General features: G+C 31.8%; 1 protein-coding gene and 1 long non-coding RNA gene across 2 annotated transcripts in view; one reads left to right on the top strand and one right to left on the bottom strand.

Annotated features, from left to right (window-relative positions):
- The window catches only part of LOC105205392 (TOX high mobility group box family member 3), a 280,237-nt gene that overhangs the window by 169,145 nt on the left and 85,285 nt on the right, over positions 1-25,807 (top strand). The gene's annotated exons all lie outside the window — the stretch shown is intronic.
- Positions 24,053-24,746, bottom strand: LOC120358964. Its single transcript, XR_005575855.1, has 2 exons — positions 24,583-24,746; positions 24,053-24,235 (listed from the first exon to the last, which is right to left on the bottom strand). It is a non-coding gene; the product is annotated as an uncharacterized LOC120358964 (long non-coding RNA).

The following is a 25,807-nucleotide window of genomic DNA, read 5'->3' as shown; positions in this document are numbered from 1 at the left end:
GTTGCAATTTTGTACTGCGTAATATTAGGAGTACAAATTGAAAACCGCCGTTTTCCAGTAGATGGCGCCAGCGGTAAATGCTGGCGCCAAACGTTAGATCAAAAATTTTTAATGTAAGGTTGGGCATCTGGCAACAATTCCTTATCATTGCAGTTGTGAATTTTTATCGGCGTTATATATTTTTTTGTGATCGAAATTTGTGCCCAATAAGCGTCATTTGCGGGAAGTTTTGCTTTTTGCCTTTAATTCGAAAAAATCTGCGGCTGAGGCGCGTCGAATGATTGTAAAAACTTATGGTGAGGCTTCCATTAGTGAAAGAACGTGTCGAGAATGGTTCCAACGCTTCAAAAGTGGTGATTTCGGCGTAGAAGACAAGGAGCGTCCCAGACAGGTGAAAAAGTTTGAAGACGCACAATTGGAAACATTACTGAATGAAGATTCATCTCAAACGCAACAGGAGCTTGCAGATTCATTGGGCGTGACTCAACAAGCTATTTCACATCGTTTGAAAACCATGGGAATGATCCAAAAGCATGGACACTGGGTGCCATACGAATTAAAGCCGAGAGACGTCGAACGGCGTTTTTTCGCGTGCAAACAGCTGCTCCAACGGCAAAAACAGAAGGGTTTTCTGCATCGTATTGTAACCGGCGATGAAAAGTGGATCCATTATGATAATCCAAAGCGAAAAAAATCGTGGGGCTACCGCGGCCATGCATCAACATCGACGGCCAAGCCAAACATCCATGGCTCGAAGCTCATGCTGTGTATTTGGTGGGACCAGCTCGGCGTGATTTATTATGAGCTGTTGCAACCGGGTGAAACCATCACAGGAGCTCGCTACCGAACACAACTAATGCGTTTGAGCCGAGCATTGCAGGAAAAACGGCCACAATACGAGCAAAGACACGAAAAAGTGATGTTGCTGCACAACAACGCTCGGCCATATGTTGCTCAGGTCGTTAAAACCTATCTGGAAACATTGAAATGGGACGTCTTATCTCATCCGCCGTATTCTCCTGACATCGCCCCTTCAGATTACCACTTGTTCCGATCAATGGCGCATGGCCTGGCTGAGCAGCACTTCCATTATTACGAAGAGGCCAAAAACTGGGTCGATTCGTGGATCGCCGCAAAAGACGAGCAGTTTTTTCGACGCGGGATTCGTATTCTGCACGAAAGGTGGGAGAAAGTAGTGGCCAGCGATGGACAATACTTTCAAGAATAAGTATGTAACCATTTTTCAACAATCGATCCTCAAATTTTGACAAAAAACGGCGGTTTTCAATTTGTACTCCTAATAGATTTACCAGAACGGCATACGTGTTTCATTACATTAAGAGCAATTTGTGTAGAAAAATAAATTCTTTAAGTAGCTTTCTAACCCAGCAATACAGGGTGACCCTCGAATTTAAGTAAAAGAATTTATATAAACATGTGTCCTAAGGGATCCTGACCGGACCAAAACCGAAACCGATAACCGGATCATAACCGTTATTTTAGTCAGACCGAAACAGAAATCAAAATATTGTGCAGGTTAATCGACCGTAACCGTAACCTGACCATAAATATTTTTCCGGTTTTTTCGGTCAGATTTTTGTTTAGATTTTTTAAAATTTTATTAAAGATCATACTGAAGATTAGGTAAAAAAGGAAAAAAAGCGCGTGCTGTGTAAACTTCTTTTTCTACGAGATAAGAATAAGAGAAAAAGATACACGGCATCTATATTTCATCTCTTTTTTTAAATATTTTTAACGCTTCATAGATATGCAGTTGATTTTAAGGATTAAATTTTTCTTCAATTTTTAAACACAAAATGAATACAAAAGAATAAGATCTTTGTAATGTTAAAACTAAATTTTTAAAGCTAAAATTATATTTTAATTTTTCCGGCTCTTTTAGAGCACCAAAAAAGTTTGACAATTTTAATTGAACTTTTAAGACCGTAGATATTTATTTCTAAGTTTTCAATAAATAACAATATTACAGGGTGTTTACGAAGGTTACTTATTTATTTCTTTGCTTTTATTATGATAATTTGATTAAGATTAATATGTTATTTTATAGAAAAAAACTACTATTACTACCAGTAAAAAAACGACCATTAACACTGCAACTGACTAAAAATGTTGAAGTAAACAAAAATAAAAAAAAGAAATTTTTAAAAGATCCGGAATTTTCAATAATTTTTAAACATTTTTATATTAAACAAGTGTTGTTTACAATAAACATGAATTTTTTATAATATACTATTTATATTTGTATTATTTTTATACATTATTATTTTTATACGTTATTAAATTTTACAATAGGTAATTGTACATCTGTAACCGAAACCGTAACGGAAAAAGACCGAAATCCAAACGATTAACGTAACCGTTATTAGTAACAAGACCGAAACCAAAAATTGGATATAATCTCTGACCGTAACCGTAACCGGACCGAAATTTTATTTTAGGCAGAGTTCCTGGACTCCTAACCCAGTGAGAAATGATAATAGAATCGATGTTGATTCGACATTGATTCAACGTCGAAATTATGAAACTGATATAGTTTTGACATCGATTTGATAAGTCACTTCTGACTGAGTAAACGGCTTAGTTTCAGAAATATAGGTGAATGTTCGCAAATGTTTGATAATATGGTAAATTGTGTTAGGGATATCTCTGCATAAATATACCTTGCTTTATGTGAGTTACCATTTGCAGGATTATACACAAAGTGACAAAATCAAAGTAGATCAAAGTCAAAGTCATAAAAATAGACTTCAGTTCTAATATTAAACTTATTCTTTTAAATATAATTATTTGTTTGCTTATTTTTAAATTTGTTATGCTGCAAATGCTTCGAAGTTACGTTTATGGCTGCGGTTCACTTGATGTTAAAGACGCTTCAAAGCATTCTTTAATTTATCAATTTATAAAATTCTTTGTTCTAATTGGTTAATAAAACGCCTCGAGCTATTTGTAGCATCAAGTAGACCGCAGCCTATAATTTCAAACGGATCATATGATCTCTATACTGTATTGGTAACATTGGTTTAAGGTCTGACCAAAGAATACAGTTGCGTATAATGACTAGACTCTATCTTCTAAGGACACAATGGGTGCTCTCCAGGTATAAAACATAATCATACACAGTGTTATATAGTATTAACTTAGAACACTGCTTATATTGAAGTTAGACTATTGAAGTTAGATTATTTGATCTCTCACGGATAAATATCATTTGACATCTTTTTCAAAATCGCGCAAAAACTAAGGTTAAGAATTCTCTAGGAAAAACATGTAATGTGAATGTTGCATTTGCATAGGATAGCATGTTCAATAACTGGAGTGCCAGTGAGGTAGCCACAAAAGGCATTAACATGCTCACGAAGAAAAGTCAAATATGTGAAATGCATTTTATAGACAGTGATATTATTAGACAAGATGTATTCGAAATGGTGGATGGGTCGACTGTAACACGAAAGATACCAAAATTGAGGGAAGCTCAGTGAAGTAAGCGATACTCGCAATGTAGAGTCTGTAGTCTGTTCCGAACAAAATGCAGCATGTACCGAAGTGAATCTGAAACCTTCAAGAAAAAGAAAAAATCAAGCAAGAAAGGAAATTAATAAACAAACGAATAAAAATTATAAAAAACAAAAACGTAATTTCTAAATGTTCTATGTTTTTTAAGTTTATGTTGTTACTAATGTTAATTTATGCATCTGTTAATGTATATGATGGTGATAAATAAAAAGGAAATGAACGTAGAAACGGATATTTAATGAACCACTAAGTTTATATTCTCTTATAATGAAAATGTACAATCATTTAAAAAAGGTTGAATAGATATATCAAATAAACTTTTATCGTACAACATTAAGTAATTATGAAAACTTAAGTTACTTCGATACAAATTGAAATATAAATCTCAGACCTTATATTAAACTATTTGATATCAGAGTAAATAAACAAATAGTCTTCAAAAATCGAAATTGATTATTGGTTTTCTTTAATGACTCGATCGATTCCATTTTATTTGTCAAATTTAATTATCGATGTAAAATTATTAATTTCCTTGGATGCACACATATTTCATCCTTAAAATATATATACAATTACAAGGAGTATAAATATATATACCATAAATATATATACAATTAAAAAGAGTATAAATTAAACAGTATCTAATGTTTTCAAAATTTTATTTAAATTATTAATACTCGATACTTTAATATATCTTGAAAAGGGCATAATCTCATCATCGATATAAATATTAATATGTAAATTTGGAAAGACAGCAATTCTTTTTCTTATGCTAAAATCACTTTCAACTTTCGTAAAACCAAAGAATTTGTCGTTTCCAGTCAAAAATCCCCAATTCGAAGAAGGCAGCTCCATTAAATTCAAGTTCTGTTGCAAATATTTAAATTTAATTTCATCTGATGCATGATATATTTCCGTGAAATTTCTTTCTATTATATCTTTAAAATGTAAGTAAGTTTTCGTATTAATTACTAATGAAATATACTATTTCATAATTATTATGTACTTTTTTATAATGTAACCTCTCTGTTGCTTGTTTGACGCAACTTCTATTTTCCATTTCCGATTATTGGACACAGCTTGTAACACGATGTACACAATTTACGATTAGTTCTCAATTAATATTACTTTGTTGTTAAAAATGTTGCAATAAAAATGATATTTTCCAACATTTTCTTTCAAAATCGGAATAACAACTGGCATCTCGTGCATAATCTCGTGTATGCGATGTATGCGTGACCGTGAATTCATCACATTTTGCATGTGAGAGGCTTTTAAAAATGGCGACCATCGGTAAGAAGTTATTCCGTTCAGCGTACTTCCTCCCAATAAAGTACATAAATCAGGAACGCTTTTGCTTCGCGCGCGCTATCGAGTTCGGTCTCCTATTCTCCTACTCCATGTCGATAACTACCAATTATAGGTAAATGCAATCGGTTAACGCAATATAACAAGTGAGCGCTGCCAGTAAACGTGAACTGGGGCCGTATTCTTGAAAAATAACGTATACGAAAATATACGAAAATACTATAGTATACGTTACATATATTATAGAGTTTCTTAGTATTTTTGTATACGTTATTTTTCAAGAATACGGCTGCTGGACAAAATTTTATGGGCGATAACGACGACGGGATGTATCTTATATAGAAGGATGTATCTTATATAAAAATTTCGAGGTTTGGACTTTGCATTGCGATATCTCACAAAAAAATTAAAAACACTTATTATACCATTCGCACCGAAGCATTTGAGACTACTCAGAACTTAATCTCGAGTACTCGGAAGTTGTTCGCTTGCATAAAGAGACGCTTTAACATAAGTTAAACGTGTATACAATTTTTTTTTTTTTTTTTTTTTTTAAAGGGACAAATGTTTTACAAACACACATAAATTTATCCAATAAATTTTTTTATTTTTGGAAAAAAACGGAAAAAATCCGCAAAAAATTGACAAAAACGATTTTTCCGAGCCTTTAAAACTATTTTGAACTCGACAAGATGTTTCTTATAGACTTTTAAAACTCATGACTCTTTTCTCTCATTCCTGTCTCTCCCTTCTTCTCTCTAGGGAGATCACATTAGTCTAGATATCTATTCTATCAATCTTATTCGTCTTCTTCCTGGAATCTATGATTCAAGAGGTGCTCATAAATCTTTTTTTGATATTACGTCTCAGGATCAGTCACTACAGTTACCTTTGATAATAAAGTATTTATTTTAAATACTAAAATGTTTACTGAACAGAAGGAGTCGCTTTTGATGATGCAAAAGTGGAGTGGAGATTATATATCTTACGCATAAGTGACAATTTTTTAATCAAACTTTTAGAAATGACAATAATCTAAAGTATATCTAAATTGACTGTTGTACCGTACCGTACAACACTTTAAAGAAACAGGTTTTATTAAAGACCGTTGAGGAAAAAAAGCCAATATCGACACTCCATTTTGTTTTTTGATAATATTTGTAAAACAAAAGCTAAAGACTTTAAAAACATCAATACAAATTAAAAAATATCTTTTATTAGATGATATAGCCGTTTTTTTAATACTACTTCGTATTTTGTAATAATTATTTTTTTTGTTATAATCCAAAAAGAGAGTCTGAAAAATTGGATCCCAAAACTGGCACTCAAAAGAATGGTTTTCAACAAGGTAACACAGTGTAATAGTGTGTCCAACACAATGTGTTTCAACTGTGAGAGTGTCACCTTGCTCGACACTGTATAAAACTAAGTACGAGTGTGTAAAATACGTCAGTGTTATCAACCTTCTAAAATATTTTATGTCTAAAATATATTAATTATGTTTATTTATAATATGAACACAGATTGTGTAGAAGAAGATTATTATTTAGTCATTAATATTGTATTATCAAAAATCAAGTTGTAGAGCTTTAATTGTGTTCCGACAAAAAACTTAATTATAACAGCGGAACATAGTATAACATCAGTGTGTCGTAGCTGGAAAACAGTCAGTAATAGCAGAATTCAAACAAAGTTTCATAGAGGAATTATAACTGTAAAATAAATTGATAAACTAAGTAATAAAATACATTTTTTATGTATTAAACAGTAATGTTTATAAAATTAAAAGGACAGAATTGAATCTTTCTATCTCTAATATGATATAAATTTGAGACTACGAATTGTACAATGATAGTAAAAAAGCCTTCTTCGGTCGCAGCTAGATCTTAGTGCTTATATTTATTCGTGTGATTTTATATACTTCTTCGAATTCAACCAGAATGTGCGCCGAATTAATTTCGATCGTAACACAGCATGTCGAATACGAATTAGTAATATCACTATTTATATTAAATTGATTAATTTAATATAATAATTGATGCTGATTTGCATCTATATACCCATTCCCCTCTGAAAAAACTGTAAGAAATTTTATTGCGAAAAATAACACCCCACCCAGGGTTCTAACCTGGCACTTCCGGAATCTTCCAGTGTCTTACCACCTCGACCACTCGACTTCGTTGTCACTCATATACGAATATTGCGAGAAATATCACTGTGCCCCAGTGGTCGAGGTGGTAAGACGATTTTGATCATCGTATGAAATATTATAAAAGAATGATGTTAATTTTTGATAGATCCTCCATTTGTGGTTAATACTGTTTTTCATAAGTTACTTTTGAGTTAATTGGGAATATAAATAGACATAATTGCAGATATTGGAGCAATGAAAATCCTAATTAGATGTACGAGGCATTTTCTTAGAATCCACAAAAAGTCAATGTATGAGCTGTAACTTTAAATAACACAATTATTGGGCCTTTATTGAAAAAAATTCAACAACGGAAAGCTAACCTTACTTAGCCCTCCTTCAAAATGAAATAGTTCTGGCAATACAAAACATCGCTCATCAAAACTTCAATGGCATTTAGTACAAGCAAGATAGGGCGCCACCTTATTACAGTTTACAAATACGCCAATATTTGAACGAAGTTTTCCCGAATAGGTGGGTAGGAAGAAAAGTTTATATTGAATGGCCAGCACGGCCCCTCAATTTATATTCACTCGATTATTTTGGAGAAGAAGGGGATGTTTAATGGATAAAATTTATAATACAAAATCTTGATGATTTGCATCAACGAATAATGAAATTTAGATTGATAACTTTTGAATTTTGTAGAAATGTAGTTTTAAGTTTTTATAATTGTCTAGCATATTGTGAGACTACATCAACTTGAGCCTTAGTTATAATATACAGACGGAAGGCAGGCAGGGAGAGAGAAATACAGACACGCACGTTTATATATACAACTTATAAATCCGATCGGGCTATCTCTAATCGATACACCTTAGGTAAAGCTAATACGGCGGTATTGTAACTTATACATCTCATAGCTCGAAAAGTACTGATTAAAAAAGGGCTTTATTAGTATTTTGAAATGCTTTAGAAGTCAAGTAAAGAACTTACAGTAAAAAATTGGGTTTTTATTTGAAAATTTCAAAGTAATTTTTGTATGACCTTAACAATGGTATCTTGGCAAAAATAATCCTACTATTGTTATCTAATGCTCCATTTAAAACCCTACAACTATTGTATGAAATAGAAACGCTTTTCGAGGCAGCGTGATTTCAAAGTAAAGAGATATTTGACCGTTAATGAAATAACACAACTTGAAAGTCTTCTACGGTCGTAGCTAGATCTTCGTGCTTGTTTTTATTTGTGTGATTTTATATACCCTGGCTGAGGTGATATTTTTCGCAATAAATTCTTTACAGTTTTTTCAAGGGGGGGAAAGGGTTAATATTAATTTCGATTTAATAATACGCGATATTATCTAATCTTGTTCAATGTAGAGCTGTCTTATGACTGAAAAAACAATTTGGCGCGCAGTTCATTCAGATCTAGCTGCGATCGTAGAAAGCTTTCAAGTTGTGTTTTATATGGAATATTTTTTTTCAAAAATCCTTATTTTTTTGAGATACTTAAAGGGATCTAATTTTTTTGATATATATATATATATATATATATATATATATATATATATATATATGTGTGTGTGTGTGTATCCCGTAAGAAATAGCCAACTGATTACATGTAGATAAAGTAAATTAAACTGAGTCAAAAAATTATAACTATTTTGTGATTTTCGTAGTTAAAAAATAATGAACTTATAAAGATAGCTGAATTCGCCCAACCTACCGCCAAATATAAGCGCGCGAAGAAATATAACTACCCAGTGGTCAGCCTGAAAAAAGTTAGCTTTCACTTTTAGAATTAACAAATTCTTACAGTTGTGCTGAATTCTGTTGGGTTATCACATCATGTCCGAATATTAAAACAGAAATATGAAGAATACGTTCAAAAATGAAAAAAAAAAAACGATTCTTTAGGCTAGCCACCGATCTTTTCAAACTTCTTAATTCTAAAAGTTGTGTTAGATTGTGTTAAGTTGAACTAACATTGTGCCAAAGTATTACATTCATGTACTGTTACCAAAAAAAGTTATAATAAGAAAAACGATTTTGGAGAATTTTGTATAAAATGACCAATTGCATAGATATTAACAAATTCTATGGTATAAAATTGTGTATCTGAGTTGTACTAACACAGCGCAAATTAACACAACCTACGGATTCCAAATCGCAGCAGTATAGAGGGCACTTTACTCTTGCTCGCGACTCTTGGCGCACAAATATTTTGCTTATTATTTTATATACAGGGTAATTCAGAACCCCGGTATCCTTGTAAAGTTCTTGGTTAAATTCTGAGACGATTTTTCCTATACAAAAATTTAGTCCGACGCTTACTTTTTGAATTAAAACAGGATAAAGTTAGCGAATTACGGGCCGTATAGACATGGTAAACAGAGGCGGCGCAACTCACCGTACGACGCAGGTGCTTACGCGGGGCGTCCTTGTAATCAATTGTCTGACAATGAGAATTATTCTATCGCATAAAAGTATAAAACATACACTCATACGCACGCACGCACGCACGCACGCACGCACGCACGCACGCACGCACGCACGCACGCACGCACACACGCACACGCACGCACACGCACATGCACACATACGTACATGCACACGCGCACCTCTCTCTCTGTCTGTCACTTACCTTGTACATACAGATTCGATGTTTTTACTGTTGTAACTTGGATAAATTTCACGATTGTGGAAAAGTTGCACAAAGATACCTTACGTTTTTATGTGACGAGTTTACATTAAGAAATACACCAAGTATTAAAAATTTTATCACAAATCTTGTAACACTTTCACGAATTTACTCACCCACTTGATGGGTAGCACAAGAACGATTTACGAACGATTCTATTATTTCATTATTATTAATTACTACCGGTTAACTTGACTTGAAATCACTTAGAATAAGAACGCGTAACATACACAATCTGACGTGACCCGACGCAAAGACTATTGGTTTCATGGAACAATCCGTTTTTGCAAATAATTTTATTCACAAATAATTAAAAAAATTAAATTTAACATTAATATTAAATATAATGTCAAAATTAAATAATTATAATTGTTCAATATTTTTTACAATATTAACAAATATTGTAAAAAATAATTATAACATTTGACACTTTGTGACATTGGCTATTGTACGCTCATGAAGTAACATTAAGGGGAGGTAACTGCATAGGCTGGGGAAAAAAAAGTTGGTCACGAAAAATGTTCCGGATTCACCGAACGGAATAATTTGGATCATAGCATCGCCATCTTGGATACTGATTTTATCCTTGTTGTTCATCAAATGTTAAACACTCAAGAGTCTCTCTTCTCTCTCTCTCTCTCTCTCTCTCTCTCTGTCACATCACAATGCTAGTTTTAACTTAAAAATGTAATTATTTTTCGTCTTGATTTTAATGATTTTGATAAGAGAAGTGCCAGAAAATTCTTTGTACAATTGAAGAATCAAACAAAGAATTGCACAAAATCTACAGAAGTATTTACATCTCAAGTTTTTAGAAACAGCAGTACTTTTCATGTCACAGAGAAAGAGAGAGAGAGAGAGAGAGAGAGAGGGGGGGGGGGGGAAGAAACTTTTGTGTGTTGTATCTCAGTGCAGCAGGCACCTTACAAAACACCCGTGCGTAACGGTGAGTGCGCCGTCCCTGCGTACCTTCTATTCGATCAGTGATACGCTAATTTAATCAATGTATATCTCGAAATCTGGCCTCTGCCAAATTTTTGCCAAAGGAAAAATCGTATTAGAATTCGACCAGGAATACGTCCCTTGAAGGACAACTGGTTATTCTGAATAACTTTGTATAAGTAAAGATAAAATATAAATAAGAATTGTACTACATGGGTTGAAAAGTCCCGGGATTTTTCAGTAGGTGGCGCCACTAAAAAATGAACTGTGGGAACTAGCCACAATAATTTTAATGTTCGTTAGGACGTTTGATTAATGAGTACGTTGATAGTCGAGCAACAACACGAGTTTATTGATATGATCCGAAATACATAATGACGCAACTTATCACTACTTAAGGACGCGTAGGCTCGACGAGAGCTGGTGAGAGAGAGTGTAACCACGACTAACTCAAACAAGTGAGCGACGGTGCAAGCAGGCAACGAGCGGCCTGGCTTCCCTAGACTCTAACTCTCTAGGCGGGTAGAGGGGGAACCAACCAGTCGCCATAGAACATGATTTATTTCGAGAGGTTCATCTGTCATTAGTTTATGTGTGAAGTTTCATGACATTTCGTTTATTCGTTTACAAGCTACAGTTGTTTAAGTGTCGCTACCTTCACCTTCGTAAAAAAAATGGTAAAACAGGAATATCGCATATTGATCAAACATTGTTTTTTGATCGAAAAAACTCCTGAACAATCAATGAAATGGTTCAAGAAATGTTATCACGCATCTGTTCTTTCGAGAACAACAGTTTATCGATGGTTTAGTGAATTTAAAATGGGTTGTACAAGCATCGAAAATGCACCTCGCTCTGGAAGACCAAAAGAGGCTACGAATCCGGAAATCGTAAAGGAAGTGCATTGAATCGTTTTGAGTGATTGTAAAGTGAAGTTGCGCGAGTTAACTGAGGCCGTTGGCATCTCAAAAGAACGGGCGGGACACATTTTGCATGATGTTTTCGATAAAAAGCTATCTGCGCGACCAAAAACAGCAACTCGTTGATGATTCAACGGCTGGATTGTCGTTGCTGCAGCGTAATCGAGCGAATTCTTTCAACGTTTTGTGACGATGGATGAAACGTGGATCTATTATCATACGCCTGAGTCCAATAGGCAGTCTGCAGAGTGGCTGAAAAGCCACGAAAGCAGACCAAAGCGGCCAAAAGACCAACGCTCGGCCGGGAAGGTTTTGGCTTCCGTTTTTTGGGATGCGCATGGCATTTTCATCGATTACCTGCAGAAGGGAAGAACAGTTACAGGAGAGTATTATGCAGTGTTATTGGACAAACTGAACGACGAAATAAAGAAAAAACGGCCCCATATGGCGAAAAAAAAAGTTCTGTACCATTACGATAACGCACCGTCACACACATCCTTGAAAGCGATGGCTAAATTGAATCAATTACGATTCGAATTGGTTGCTCACCCGCCGTATTCTCCAGACTTGGCCCCCAGCGACTATTATCTGTTCTCAAGCCTCAAGCGGTGGCTTCAGGGAAAGAGATTCACATCAAATGAGGAAGACATCGCGGAAACCGAAGCGTATTTCGAAGGTTTGGACGTTTCGTACTACAAAAAGGGCATCGAAATGTTAGAAAATCGCTATACCAAGTGTATCGCACTCGAAGGCAACTATGTTGAGGAATAAATATAACTTTGCCCAAAAAACGCTTGTTTTCATTAAAAATCCCGGGACTTTTCAGCCCATGTAATATAAACAATATTCCCGTGAGGTTGAATAGTTGTCAAATCAACAGCTTGACTTACCATCTTGCATTACATTACAGAAGATCATAAATCAGATTATGTTTACTCTCAGAACCTAGTTAGTTTGATTGTTGTCATCAAGCAAATGGCTCCTGCACACTGGACGCGGGAATGCTTGCCGCGTCGCATTTTACCGCCAATAGCTTTCACGTCGAGCCATATATGGGTTGTATACGTTACGCGTTCTTATTCCAAGTGGTTTCAAGTAGAATAATTAACCGATACTAAAATTAATATTAATGAAATAATAGAATCGTTCATAAATTATTCTTGTGCTATATATCAAGTGTGAGTAAATCCGTGAAAGTGTTACAAGATTTGTGATAAAATTTTTAAGGGAGAAACAATGTATTTCGTGTATTACTTCACGTTAATTCGTCACATAGGAACGTGAGGTGTCTTTGTGCTTCTTTTCCACGATTGTGAAATTCATCCAAGTTGCAACAGTAAAAACGTCGAATCTGTCCAAGGTAAGTAACAAACAGAGAGAGAGAGAGAGAGAAAGAGAGAGAGAGAGAGAGAAATCATCAATTATTGAGGTAGGTAGCCTCTCAAGCGCTAAAATCAAGTATACATGTAAAATTCGCAAAGTATTAGGAGTATAAATAAGTTTCCGCCGTTTCACAAAAAATGGCGCCACTAGTATGTTATGGTTGAAATTGTTGTAAAACGTTATATCGTAAGGTTGGACATCTGGCAACAACATAACCTTAAAATATTAGCGATTTTGTATCAGCATCATATATCTTTTTTTGTGCAAAAATGTCAAGTTTTGAGCCGAATAAGCGTCATTTGCGGGAGCTTTTGATTTTCTTCTTTAATTTGAAGAAATCTGCATCGATTGCTTGTAGAAGCATATGGTGAGGCTGCCTTAAGTGAGAGAAGTTGCCGTGAGTGGTTTCACAAGTTTAAGAACGGTGAATTTGACGTCGAAGACAAAGAACGTAGCGGAAGGCCGAAAGTGTACGAAGACGCGGAATTGGAAACATTATTAGATGAAGATTCGTGCCAAACGCAAGAAGCACTTGCACTTACATTAGGAGTGACTCAACCAGCAATTTCACATCGCTTAAAATCATTGGGAATGATTCAAAAACAAGGAAACTGGGTTCCATATAAACTGAAGCCGAGAAACGTTGAACGCCGATTTTTCACATGTGAAATGCTGCTTGCCAGGCATAAACGAAAGGGTTTTTTGCATCGTATAGTCACTGGTGATGAAAAATGGAACCACTACGATAACCCAAAGAAGAAGAAATTATGGGGACCACCTGGCCATGCTTCAACATCGACAGCCAAGCCGAACATTCATGAAAAAAAGCTCATGTTATGTATTTGGTGGGATCAGCTTGGTGTCGTGTATTATGAGTTGCTCAAACTAAATGAAACCATTACTGGGGCTCTCTACCGAACACAATTGATGAGATTGAGCCGAGTACTCAACGAAAAACGTGCCCACTACTACTCCAGACATGACAAAGTTATTCTTCTGCATGATAATGCTCGTCCACATGTTGCGGCGCCGGTCAAAACCTACCTGAAAACACTCAATTGGGAAGTTTTACCCCACTCGCCGTATTCACCAGACATTGCTCCTTCTGATTACTACCTGTTTCAATCGATGGCGCATGGGCTGTCTGAGCAACACTTCACATCATATGAAGATACAAAAAATTGGGTCAATTTGTGGATAGCTTCAAAAGATGAAGCATTCTTCCGACGCGGTATCCGCTGCTGCCAGAAAGATGGGAAAAAGTAGTGGCTAGCGATGGACAATATTTCGAATAAAACATTAACCGTTCTTTCACAATAAATGCCCAATTTTTGATAAAAAACGGCGGAAACTTATTTATACTCCTAATAATTTACACACGAACAGCTTGTGTTAGCTCTATCGGCACTTATTACTGATATGATTTAATTCTCAGAGCCTTACTTATGACTTATTATATTTTTTGCGTTTATGAAAAATTTTAATTGAATTAATAATAGAAGAGGATTTTTAAGTCCCTTGACTTTTTTATATTGTTTTTAAATAATAATTTACATTAAATGATTAAACACGGTTTAAAAATTATATGTATAACAATTTAAAAATATAAGATTTAAATAAAAAAAGATGTTTTATCCGCGAGGATCGAACCTGAGACCAACAGCGTAGCAATCTACGTCCTAATGCTCCACAACAAACGTTCTTCCGTGACGGTACTATAAATACTGGAAATATTTAATTGTTATTTTGTCGAGAATGCTAAATATCCGCAACAAACTGCTATATTACAGTAAAGGTCTGAGTGAATACTGCACACCCATAAAATTTTATTAAAATCAGTGAATGATTTGTCGAGGAGTCTTGTTAGCACAATCTAACACAATTTTCTCTTACGCAAAATGAGTATTGAAATCTTAATATTTAGTATTGACCTAATACTAAATTGGCCAATTCTTTTTTGCCATTACTTAGTATTGATGAATACTCAGTATTGGTATTGGCGAATAATCTTCTATGAATTTTTTTCAAAATATCCGCATAAATATTATGAGCATTACACCACATAACACCAATGAGTAAACAATATTTTTATAATATTTAAAAAAATATTTTTTGTAAAAAAAATGTTGCAGAAATATTTTTTGGACATTCTCAAGCGGCCACCGATTCAATTTGTGACCTCGTTGAACGATGCTTAATCTCTGTGACTGCTGCGAACTGATCCCTCATGATGACCTGTGAATACTTTGTAAAGATACGTGTATATAACTGATAGATCAAGTCAATATGTGTTATCGAGAAGATGAAACATGTATAATTAAAGCATATTATTTATATAAACATATATAAAATTATGGTTCTTTACTATTTTCACAAATGCAGAATAATATCTGGAATAACTTTTCTCTTATTTGTTTAAATGCAACTAGAAAATATATAATAATATAATGGAAAAACGTTTAAAAAACTTTAAAAAAATATTGTCTGCTTATTGGGATGAAGATTGAAGATTCTTCATTCATAGTTCTATTTCATCCATCAATATATCGATATATCTTCTACGTGAATTGTATAAGTCGATGTAAATTTATTCCCATGAAATCCATATTGCTGTGTCCTATCTTAATCTCCGTCAAATTTCATCAGTAATTCTACGTGGATAAAATGTTTTAAAATCTACATGAAAGTGTCCACGCACGCGTAGAATTTATGTGGATGCAAAGCCGATAATGTCCTATACCAATGCTAAGTGTCAATACTAGTATTTATCAATATTTATACTATTTCTAATACTTGAGTATTGACCAATATAAAATTCTAATATTTAGTATTCACCAATATTAACTGTCAATACTCAGTATTCGTCAATACTTAACTTTCATCAATACTTAATTATTCATCAATACTGATTTACAATGCTCAGTATTACAACTTGAATACTAAGTATTAGAATCTCAGTACTAAGTATTGGCCTTAATACTTATTTTCCATAAGGGTTTACAACTAAGAAATTCGAAAAGTGGAGGGCTAGCCTAAAAAATCTTTTTTTTTTAATTTTTGTACGTATTTTTCATATTTCTGTTTTAATATTCGTGCACAATGTGACACAAATCTAGCACAATTCAGCATAATTATCAGAATTCGTTAATTCTAAAAGTAGGAGGCTAACTTCTTTCAGGTCAGTGGTCATCGTTGATAAAAATCGTGTAAGAGATATTTTGAGGTGTATTTTACATGTACTTTAATACTGCTTATAAACAACAACTTCTGTACGCTTAGCAACCTTGATCGATACACAAATATGCATTTCTTTAAAAAACACTTTACACTAAATTTGTTAGGTTCAAATGACGTGTTACATAATCGTACGAGTATGAGCTTGAATAACATTGTCATAGCCACGTAAAGATTAGTTTAAAATTTTTATACAAAAACCCTTATTTTTAATTATATATTCTTGTAGTTGACTTCAAGAACTTTTTGAAACATTATATGAAATTTATTTTCATTAAATATTTTTCGAGTTATGAAACTTGAAAGTTACAGTACCGCTAGCATTAACATTATCCAAGCACACATTAATTAAATTTTTTTTTTTACTATTCTAGGTATTTTGTGTCTGAGTTTTTTTGTTCGTACAAGTTTCTCGTAAGTTTGATGGATTATTAAATTATATATATTTTGTACGGGAGTGCGCGGAAGATTGAAAGGATTGAAGCGGGAGAGCGAATATTAATACACAGAGGAATCACAATAAATATCAATTTAATATATGAATTATGAATCGTACAAATATAATAGTTTCGAAACTAGGGTGATATTTTTCGCAATAAATTCTTTACTTTTTTTTCAGAGGGGAAAGGATTAATATATAAATGCTAGTGAGCATCAAGTATTATTAAATTAATTTTAATTTAATAAAAATAATATTACTAACTCTTATTCGATTATAACTGTGTTATATGACCGTAAGTAAGTGACCGCGCGCAGTTTGATTGAGTCTGAGAAAGTATATAAAATCACACAAATACATAAAAGCATTAAGATCCAGCTACGACCGAAGAGGCCTTCTTGTTTAGTAACTGTATAACAGTTTCGTTCTCGGCGGATTTAACTTAGCACGGTTTCGGGATACGCGGGCAGAATTAGTTACCATCGATTATCCAAAATCATGCACTAGAACTTAGTTCTAGTGCGTGATTTTGGATAATCGATGGTAACAAGTAGAGAGAGCGGAAACGATCGTGCAAAGTTTTATATAAGAGTAAAAATTAATGCCTTCCTCCGCATCTTCTAATTAAAAAAACCGAATGTCCGATTTGGACCAAGGGAACCGGTAGTTTCAAATCGGACCAGAAAAAGCGTTTTTATATTTTCCCTTATAATTCAACACAGATGAGAGATACGTCAAAATAGTCTAAAGCAAAAATGAAAGAAATTAAATTATCGTTTCAATAGCATTTTCAGTTTTTTGATTGGACTTTATTTGCGTCTTATAAAAAACAAAAACTGCAGCTAGGTTACCCCATTCTCCTCTATTATATATGCTACGCCATCTATTCTGAAATTGAATTTTTTTATTTACGAGATACAAAACACTCGTGTCCACACAACGGCCGTCCACATAAGTGCTGCGTACTGCTCGACAATCTAAATAAACAAAATATTTATAAAAAAATGTTTATAAAATATCACTATAAATATTTATTTATTAAAATATTTACAGAAAAATTTTGTAAAATATTTTTGTAAATATTTATTTTTTATTTATCATAAATATTTTAGAAAATATTTAATAAATATTTTAATAATATTTTGGATAAAGATTTTTATAATTATTTTTGTTTTGTACATACAATCTATAAAATATTTTTATATTTTATGAAAAATATTTATGATAAATATTTATCAATATTTATCATAAATATTGTGTGCTATCTGGGACAATTATACACATTGTATTATTTTCTAATATAAAATTTCAATATTTGTTCTAAAAAGCTGGAAGTATATTCGTGAATTTGTAGAAATTTTTTGAACTATTTTAAATAAATAAAAAATAAACAGATTCAAGATATCTAAGATAGTAGGGGATGAGGTACCATTTTGAGCATGGTATCATAAGGGTTAACATTTATATTTTTTTTTGGCAAGGCTCTACGTAAACAGCATTGGTTAGAGTCATGAACAACATCAGATGTGCTGTCTTATAATAAAAAAAAAGTCACACGATTTTTGTGTTTCTAGATTTCAATAAGAACAATGTATAATAGATCATTGCATTTTCATTGATAAGTTAATGATTATTGATTATAAACTTTTTATCTTCAGGCCTATGATGAATTTGTAATTATTATAAATTAGAGAAATTAATAGGTTCTGGATGTTGGATATTGTCATTTGTAAAGGTATTTTTTATGACTTGCTTCTATACTTCTTAATAAACATTTAATATAACATAGATGTAATATTATATAACATATGCATGTGTTATATGTATGTTATATAACGTTATATTTATGTTATATTCGGTGTTTGCCTTTATCTTATGTCAAACTTTAAAAGTTTAAAAATACTTTTACACTCAGAAACTACAAATATATAATAATTATTACAATTAATGACAATTTCTTTATCTATAAACATAATGTAAATCAAAGAATTTACACAATGCTATCTGTGAGGTTAACAAATACGTATATTGAGGGAGTTGTTTTGATAGTCGATAGTCCTACAATGTTGTTGTTTGTGTTGTTAGATGTGTATTTTTCTTCTTTATTAAGGAGCCCTCTGTTGAGCGTGCATACTCCGAATTACTAGGATAATGATACCTCTGCATCTAATCGTTTAGACATAAAAGACAATTCGATTTATTGTGTGACGTTGGTCCATCGATGATAACTTATTAGACTTCTGGTAAACAGATATTTCGTTTTTCAAGCAAGACGCATTTACGCCGCTAATTTTTGTTTTTTCAAAAATCGATATCCTTCTCTTCAGCTCTTGCATCTGATTCCAGAGAATCTCTTCTTTCACGTATTGCAGATTACTTTTGTCCAAATTTTGCATTTTTAATTCAGAATTGATCAGTTTCGCCAGACTTGCTTGACATCTTCGTATTCTCCGCTAAATGTGATACAAGATTGGGAAGTAAGTCGTTATTTGTAACAAATTTTTGCTGTTATTTGTATAAAATTATCTAGATAATTTTTTGATAATTTATTAAAGAAATAGCTTTAATTTCTCTTAAATCAGGAGTCGGCAAAATATGCACATTTTGATCGATTTTCAGTTTAAAGCTTTCCCCTTATCTTACTACTTCCCGTGCAATCCAAATGTCGATTGACATTTGGACCGCGTACAAGTTGGTGAGGTAAGGGGAATAATACTAGCTAAAAATCGATCAAAATGTGCATTTTTTTGCCGAATCCTTGATCTAGATTATTATAATGTACCTTCAGCTTTTTTATATTAGATAAGTGTTACATTTATGTCTATATTTAGACATAAAAAATTATACTTAATTTGAATAATTTTTAATTATTTTTATAGGTCGTCATTGTTCCTATTCAATATCGTCAGTTTAACTAAAACAATATAGTTAAATAATTTAACTATAAAAATATTAAATTTAATTCCAATTTATTATTTACTAGGTAATATGGATGATACTTACTTTGAAACTAAGCAATTCAAAAATAAATTGATTAGATAAAATTCTCCTTTTATCTACATATTTTGTATTAAAATAAAAGATCTTAACATACAAAAAAATTAAAAATAACAAAATATTATTTAATTCAAAATATTAGTTTGAATTAAATTTTTTAACTTTTAATAGTATTTTTTTTTAATTATTTAAGCAAATATGATATAACTAGAATGAACTTTTATTGTCCTTAACCTCAATTCTAAGTTACTATTTATTCTACAATAAAATATTTAGAATAGAATTTTTCAAAGTGATAATAAAATTGCGTTCTGAAATTTACTGCTAGTATTGAAAATCTATAATATACATAACGTGAACTATAGATTTTTAGTATTGGCAGTGTATATCGAAACGCAGTGCAGATCGCACAGATCAGTACAAGTGCAATATAAAAATTACTCTAAAACTAAAACTTCGAAAACTTTTATAAAGAATTTTGTCAATCATTAGGAGAGGATAGGATAAATCAGACTTATTTGCAGTTTTTGTTCTTTATAAGGCGCAAATCCAGCTCAATTGTAAAACCGAAGGTATAGTTGCAAAGATAATTTAATTCCCTTCATTTTTGCTTCAGATTATTTTGACGTATTTCTCATCTGTGTTGAACTATAATAGAAAATGTAAAAACACTTTCTTTGGTTCGATTTGGAACCACTGATTCCAAATCGGATCACTCTCTCGTCAATATCGGATACTTCTATTTTTATCGACTTTTAAATAGAACTTTAAAAGATTTTAATACTTTTTTAAATATTGAGTAAAAATTAGCTATTTGACAAAAATAAAAATTTATTAACTGTCACTGACTTTTTTCTGAATAACTTATTAAGTTTATATAATCAGAGTGAAATCAATACAATTCAATTATTAAAGTCTGGTGATTAATATTTTATTAATTTAACATTTCTAGTATCAGACCTGGTCAGCCAATCATTATTGCTATGATCAGTAAGATTGTAATTCCGACGTAGAGGTTCGATTTGGATATAAGTCCTTTCGAACTTTGGAACAAATTTTACAATAAATCGCAAAGTGATCGAAAAATTTACGATATCTTTGAATTTTACTCTTTATCGTAAATAAATTATCTTTTAAAATTTTAACTCTTTTTAAGTTATGATTTGCAAGGATTTTCTAGTTTTTTTTTAATTTTTGCACAATGGCTGAAAATACACATTCACGTCTAGTCTATGAATGTTATGACAGAGAACTGCTGTCACATGTTCGGTGTCTTATAAGAACTTTACAACATAAAAGGCACAATCTGCTTAACCTTTATTTAAATTAAAAAGATCTTATTTGGAAAACGATCCGATTTATCACACTTTCAACTGTATTATGTGTTATTTTTTTTCTAATTTTTAACGTTAACTTTTATTTGCGTATTAATTCATATTTAAAAAGGACTATTTTTTTTGTTAGATTAAATTATTTGAAAAACTTTTGTCTTTAAGAAATAAAGATTTAAAAACAAAAATATAAAGATATTGTTTTCGTATCCTAAATTGCTTTATTTAACAACGATATTTTTTAAAATTACCTAGATGAAACTATATATAATTTTACTTTTTATTTAGATAAATTAAATCATTTTTATCTTAGTTAAAATACATGTTAAAATACATGTAATTTATCTTACCTTTACTTGGATAATGTCAATTTATCTAAACAACACTGCTAATAAAGTTGCATTTATAATTACTTTTTTTAAATAAATGTGATTTAATATCGTTTCTTTCTTTCTATTTATAATTTTTTATTTTTAAAGAAACGTACAAGGGATCGATTAAAACTGATTCTCACTGTGATTTTGATAAGCTTTGGATATATTGTAGAACATTTAAAAAATATTAAAACTCATATGTTTTTTGTTTATCTCGAGGTTTAGGGGTTGAAAAATTTCAAAAATTATGGATTTTTGTCCTTGAACCTTTTGGATACTTCACTACAATGTCTGAACTCATTACAAGAGTAACACTTCTGCCCTTTAATCTTATTCGGACAATCTTTTCCTAAATCTTTTTCCACGGTTAAAACATTTAACTGTAGTGTTTGCATGATTTTTAGGCTTCGCTTTGAAGTCATTTGCCTTGTACTTACTTTGACTTACTACTTATGCTTCAGTAATTGAGTTGATTAAAATACTCGTCCCAGAAAGTCGAAAGGTTCCAGGTTTGATTTCTGACTAAAGATATTTTTCACAACAAATTCTTTACAATATTTTTTAGAGGGAAAGGGTTCTCACATCTCAAATCTCTCATCTCTTCTTAGTATCAGTTAATATTAAATTGATTTTCAATTTAATATCGTGATATTACTATTTCTTGTTTAACTTTGAACTGTGTTTTAAGATCGAAAAGTAATTCGTCGTGCAGTTTCGTGAATTTGAAAATGTATAACATCACATAATAAATATTAGTAAACTCTAGCTTTAACCTATAAGGCCTTTCGTTTAATACAAGATAGCATAAATTATAATATACAAAATGTTGTAACCGCGACTTGTATACAACAAATTAAATAGGAGATGGATCAAGATTGTCATATCAAGATCTTAGTGTTAAAATATCAAATAATATTTCACGTGTTTCAAATCATGTCAAACTGTGCACCATTACTTTCGGTTTTAAATACAGTTCTTGAAAAAAAAAAAAAAAAAAAATTAAATTGAAAATCAAAAATACTGATACTAATTTTGAATTTCTAAAATCCCCCACTTTGAAAAAAGTAAAAAATTTGTTGCGAAAAATATTATCTCAGTCTGGATTTTTCATCTATTTGGAAAGAGTGTCTTACAATTAGTCAGTTCGACCACCGAGGCATTTGGTAATAGATTTACACAGAACGTTCTAGCAAATAAGCGCCTCATTCTTTCCTATAGACATCTAATGAATATTCTAATTAGAAGTCCTAAAAAAAAATTTTTGGAAACCAAGCGATCATTCATCCAAGTAAGAACCACTATCAACATTGCCTGACTTCTGTGTACAGGAGTTGATACTTAAGTGATGAACCATGTTACTTTATGTTAATACCTATATACTACAAATAGATCAATTCAATATATATTGTCAAAAAGATAAAACATAATTAGTTAAAAAACATACAATAATTAAAAAAACACATTTGTTATAAACATAAAGTTATAGTTTTTTTAATTACTTTTTACATATGTGTAATAGCATCTAGAATAACTTTTCTGTTGTTTAAATACACAAGAACACAACAAAAGAAAATACCAGTTTGATATCAATTAAATATGAATTAATTAAATATGTTATTAATTCAATATAATTAAATATGAAAAGTTTTATTGGTTTATTTCAAATAAATAATTAATATAAAGTCATTTCTTAAATTACTATTTTAAATGAGTAATTAATGTAAAATAAATATTAATGTAAAATTGAATAAATATTAAAAAATATTTCATTTTTTTACACTTTCTATTAGAAATTTTTACACATCACAATATACTTCAGGATCAACTGATAACTCAAAATATGTAATTCCTAAACGAACTACGTACATCAAGATGGGAGTAAGTAAAAATATCATTGCCTATGAAAAATAATATTCTTTACATTATCCGCAGAATTACATCAAGTAACAAACTGATGACAAGTAACGTTAGCTTGCTACTTGATGTAATTCTACAGATATCAGTAATGACAAATAACATCAGTTTGCTATCTGAGACGGATGAATATCTATACAATTTATAGACCTGCTAGGGACATCCATGGGACGTCCTTGAGATATTTTATGAAGTGTGTTGTGTGGGTGATTTCAAATTACGTTCAATGATGTATATAGAATTCTTATAGATGCTTATTTAACGTTTCTTAGGAAGTCCTGGAATTTTCATCCTAATATTACATCCTAAACCCGTACTATTTACGTCCTTTTCCAAAAACCCATGTAGAGAATCTGTCACTTTTAATTGTTTATGACTAACAAGGAAATGGCAAAAATTGCGAAATGCCAAATAATGAGTCATAATTTATTCGAAAGGAAGAATCAAGGATATTAAAAGTGCTTTAATTTAATTATTCTGTTTATTATTATATTATCCTAATGTAACAAAAATATTCTGAAAATATTTCAAGAATATTATAACAATAGATTACTGACATTCTTAGTACACTCGATGTATATACGTATTATGATATACTACGCATATAGTGTGCAAGTTTTTATTGGCGTCTTACAGTGATTCGCAGTATATACTGAGAATATCCTGCAGGATGTTCTCAGCATATATTTTGAATAACTGCATACAGTGTATAATACATATATCATACAGAATCATTATAATAATTTCCTAAAACAATATATTTTTGTAACTTTAAAGAACACTTTAAGGGGGGATTCTAGTGTAACAGGCCAAAAAATAAGCGATTTTTAAGATTTTTTTTCTAGAAAACTATTAATGATAGCCAAATAAAACTTTTTGGGATAAAAAGAGACCTTCTTACGGTATCAAAAAATTTTAATTATTTTCAGTTTGCATTATTTAATTTCAATATATAATAAATAATCTGGACCCCTCTCTGAAATTTCCCGTCCATTGGCGGGCGTTGTAATGTTCCTCCCGGTTATCTGAAAGCAAAAAGCGAAATATTTTCTTAAAGTTAGATATTTTCCGCTGGTATTATACCTCCCTAACAAAGAAAAAATAATAAATTAAAAAAGTTGTAGCGTTTTAAAAAAAATGTTTTTATTTTTAATATAAATTTGATCATATATTGATCAAAAAATGTTATAAATAAGTGCAATAAAAATAAAATGATAGGTATAGTACCTAAAGAAATTTATAACGAATTGAACAAAACTTGACCAAAGTTGATCGGTTTATTAGTTCTCAAGTTATCACGCCCGCCAACTTGAAAAACATGGTTTTGAGAAAAATGCGTTTAAAGTTTTAAATAAAGTTTCACGATACTTACCGCTGAAAAATCGACTTGAACGTTTATTCTGCTATTCCGGCCCCATACATTAAACCTTCTTCTTCTTCAAAAAAGTCTTGTAATACTTTCAAAAGATCACAAACATAACAATAGCCGACCCTAAATATCGATCCGTTAGGCTCTTGTACCTACCGATCGACTGCCTGCTGTTTGGAACTCTGACGCGTCTCACTAAACAGAGCTTCTTTATTTTTGCGAATTCCACTTTAAAACTGTAGGAGCGTATTTTTAAGATGTTATACTTTTAATTTATGCAAAAAAAAATTCGATTTTTTTGACCCGTTACACTAGAATCCCCCCTTAAAGAACATTTTTTGCAATAAAAAATTTTTTTTTGGAAATTTCTTAGCGTCCAAGTCACTCATCTATAAGTTGTAACCCCGAGTATGTTATATATAATTATATACGACCATATCTAAATCATCATATATGATCATGTACAAAATTTGTCTCTATATGACCATGTATGAACATATATCAACATATATGAGGTGTAGCAGAAAAGTAATGAGACTGATTTTTTTGCAACAATTTTATTTTATTTTTACACATCAATGTTATCCTATTCAAAGTAATTTCCTTGGGCAGCTATACATCGGCAGAGGCGTTGTTTTGAGTCTTCGTAGCATTGCTGGAAGGCTTTAAATGGAATCACCTTCAGCTCCTTGGTTACACTCCTTTGTACCCAGATTTCTTTAGTCATGTTATCACTGGTGATGAATAATGAATTTTGAATATGATTCCGAAACAAAACGTCAAAGTGAAGAGTGATACACTGACAAATCTTTTCGACCGAAGAAAGCTCGAATAAGCAAGTCGAAAATCAAGTGCATGCTTATTTGTTTCTTTTAACAATAGGAGGATCGTTCACAGAGAATTTGTACCTCTAGGACAAACTGTTAACTAAGTTTTTTATAAAGAAGTCCTTGAAAGACTCAGAAAAAGGGTGATTCGCATCAGATCGGACATTGTGGACACTTGGACGCTCCACCATAACAATGCTTTCTGCCACACGGCCATTTCTATCAACGAGTTTTTGACGAAAAAAGAGATTTCTGTGGCTCCCAGCCAATCTATCCGCCAGATCTCAGTCCGTGTGACTTTTTATGTTCCCTAAGATCAAAAACCACTTAAAAGGACGTCATCTTAGTACTGTTGATAACATCCAAAAGAGCGCAACCGAGGAGTTGAAGATGATTCCAGT

This window comes from Solenopsis invicta, chromosome 1 (genome assembly GCF_016802725.1).
Source record: "Solenopsis invicta isolate M01_SB chromosome 1, UNIL_Sinv_3.0, whole genome shotgun sequence".
In the NCBI taxonomy this organism is placed as follows: domain Eukaryota; kingdom Metazoa; phylum Arthropoda; class Insecta; order Hymenoptera; family Formicidae; genus Solenopsis; species Solenopsis invicta.
The sequence above is the reverse complement of the archived record's forward strand: the minus strand, read 5'-3'. Positions and strand labels throughout refer to the sequence as shown.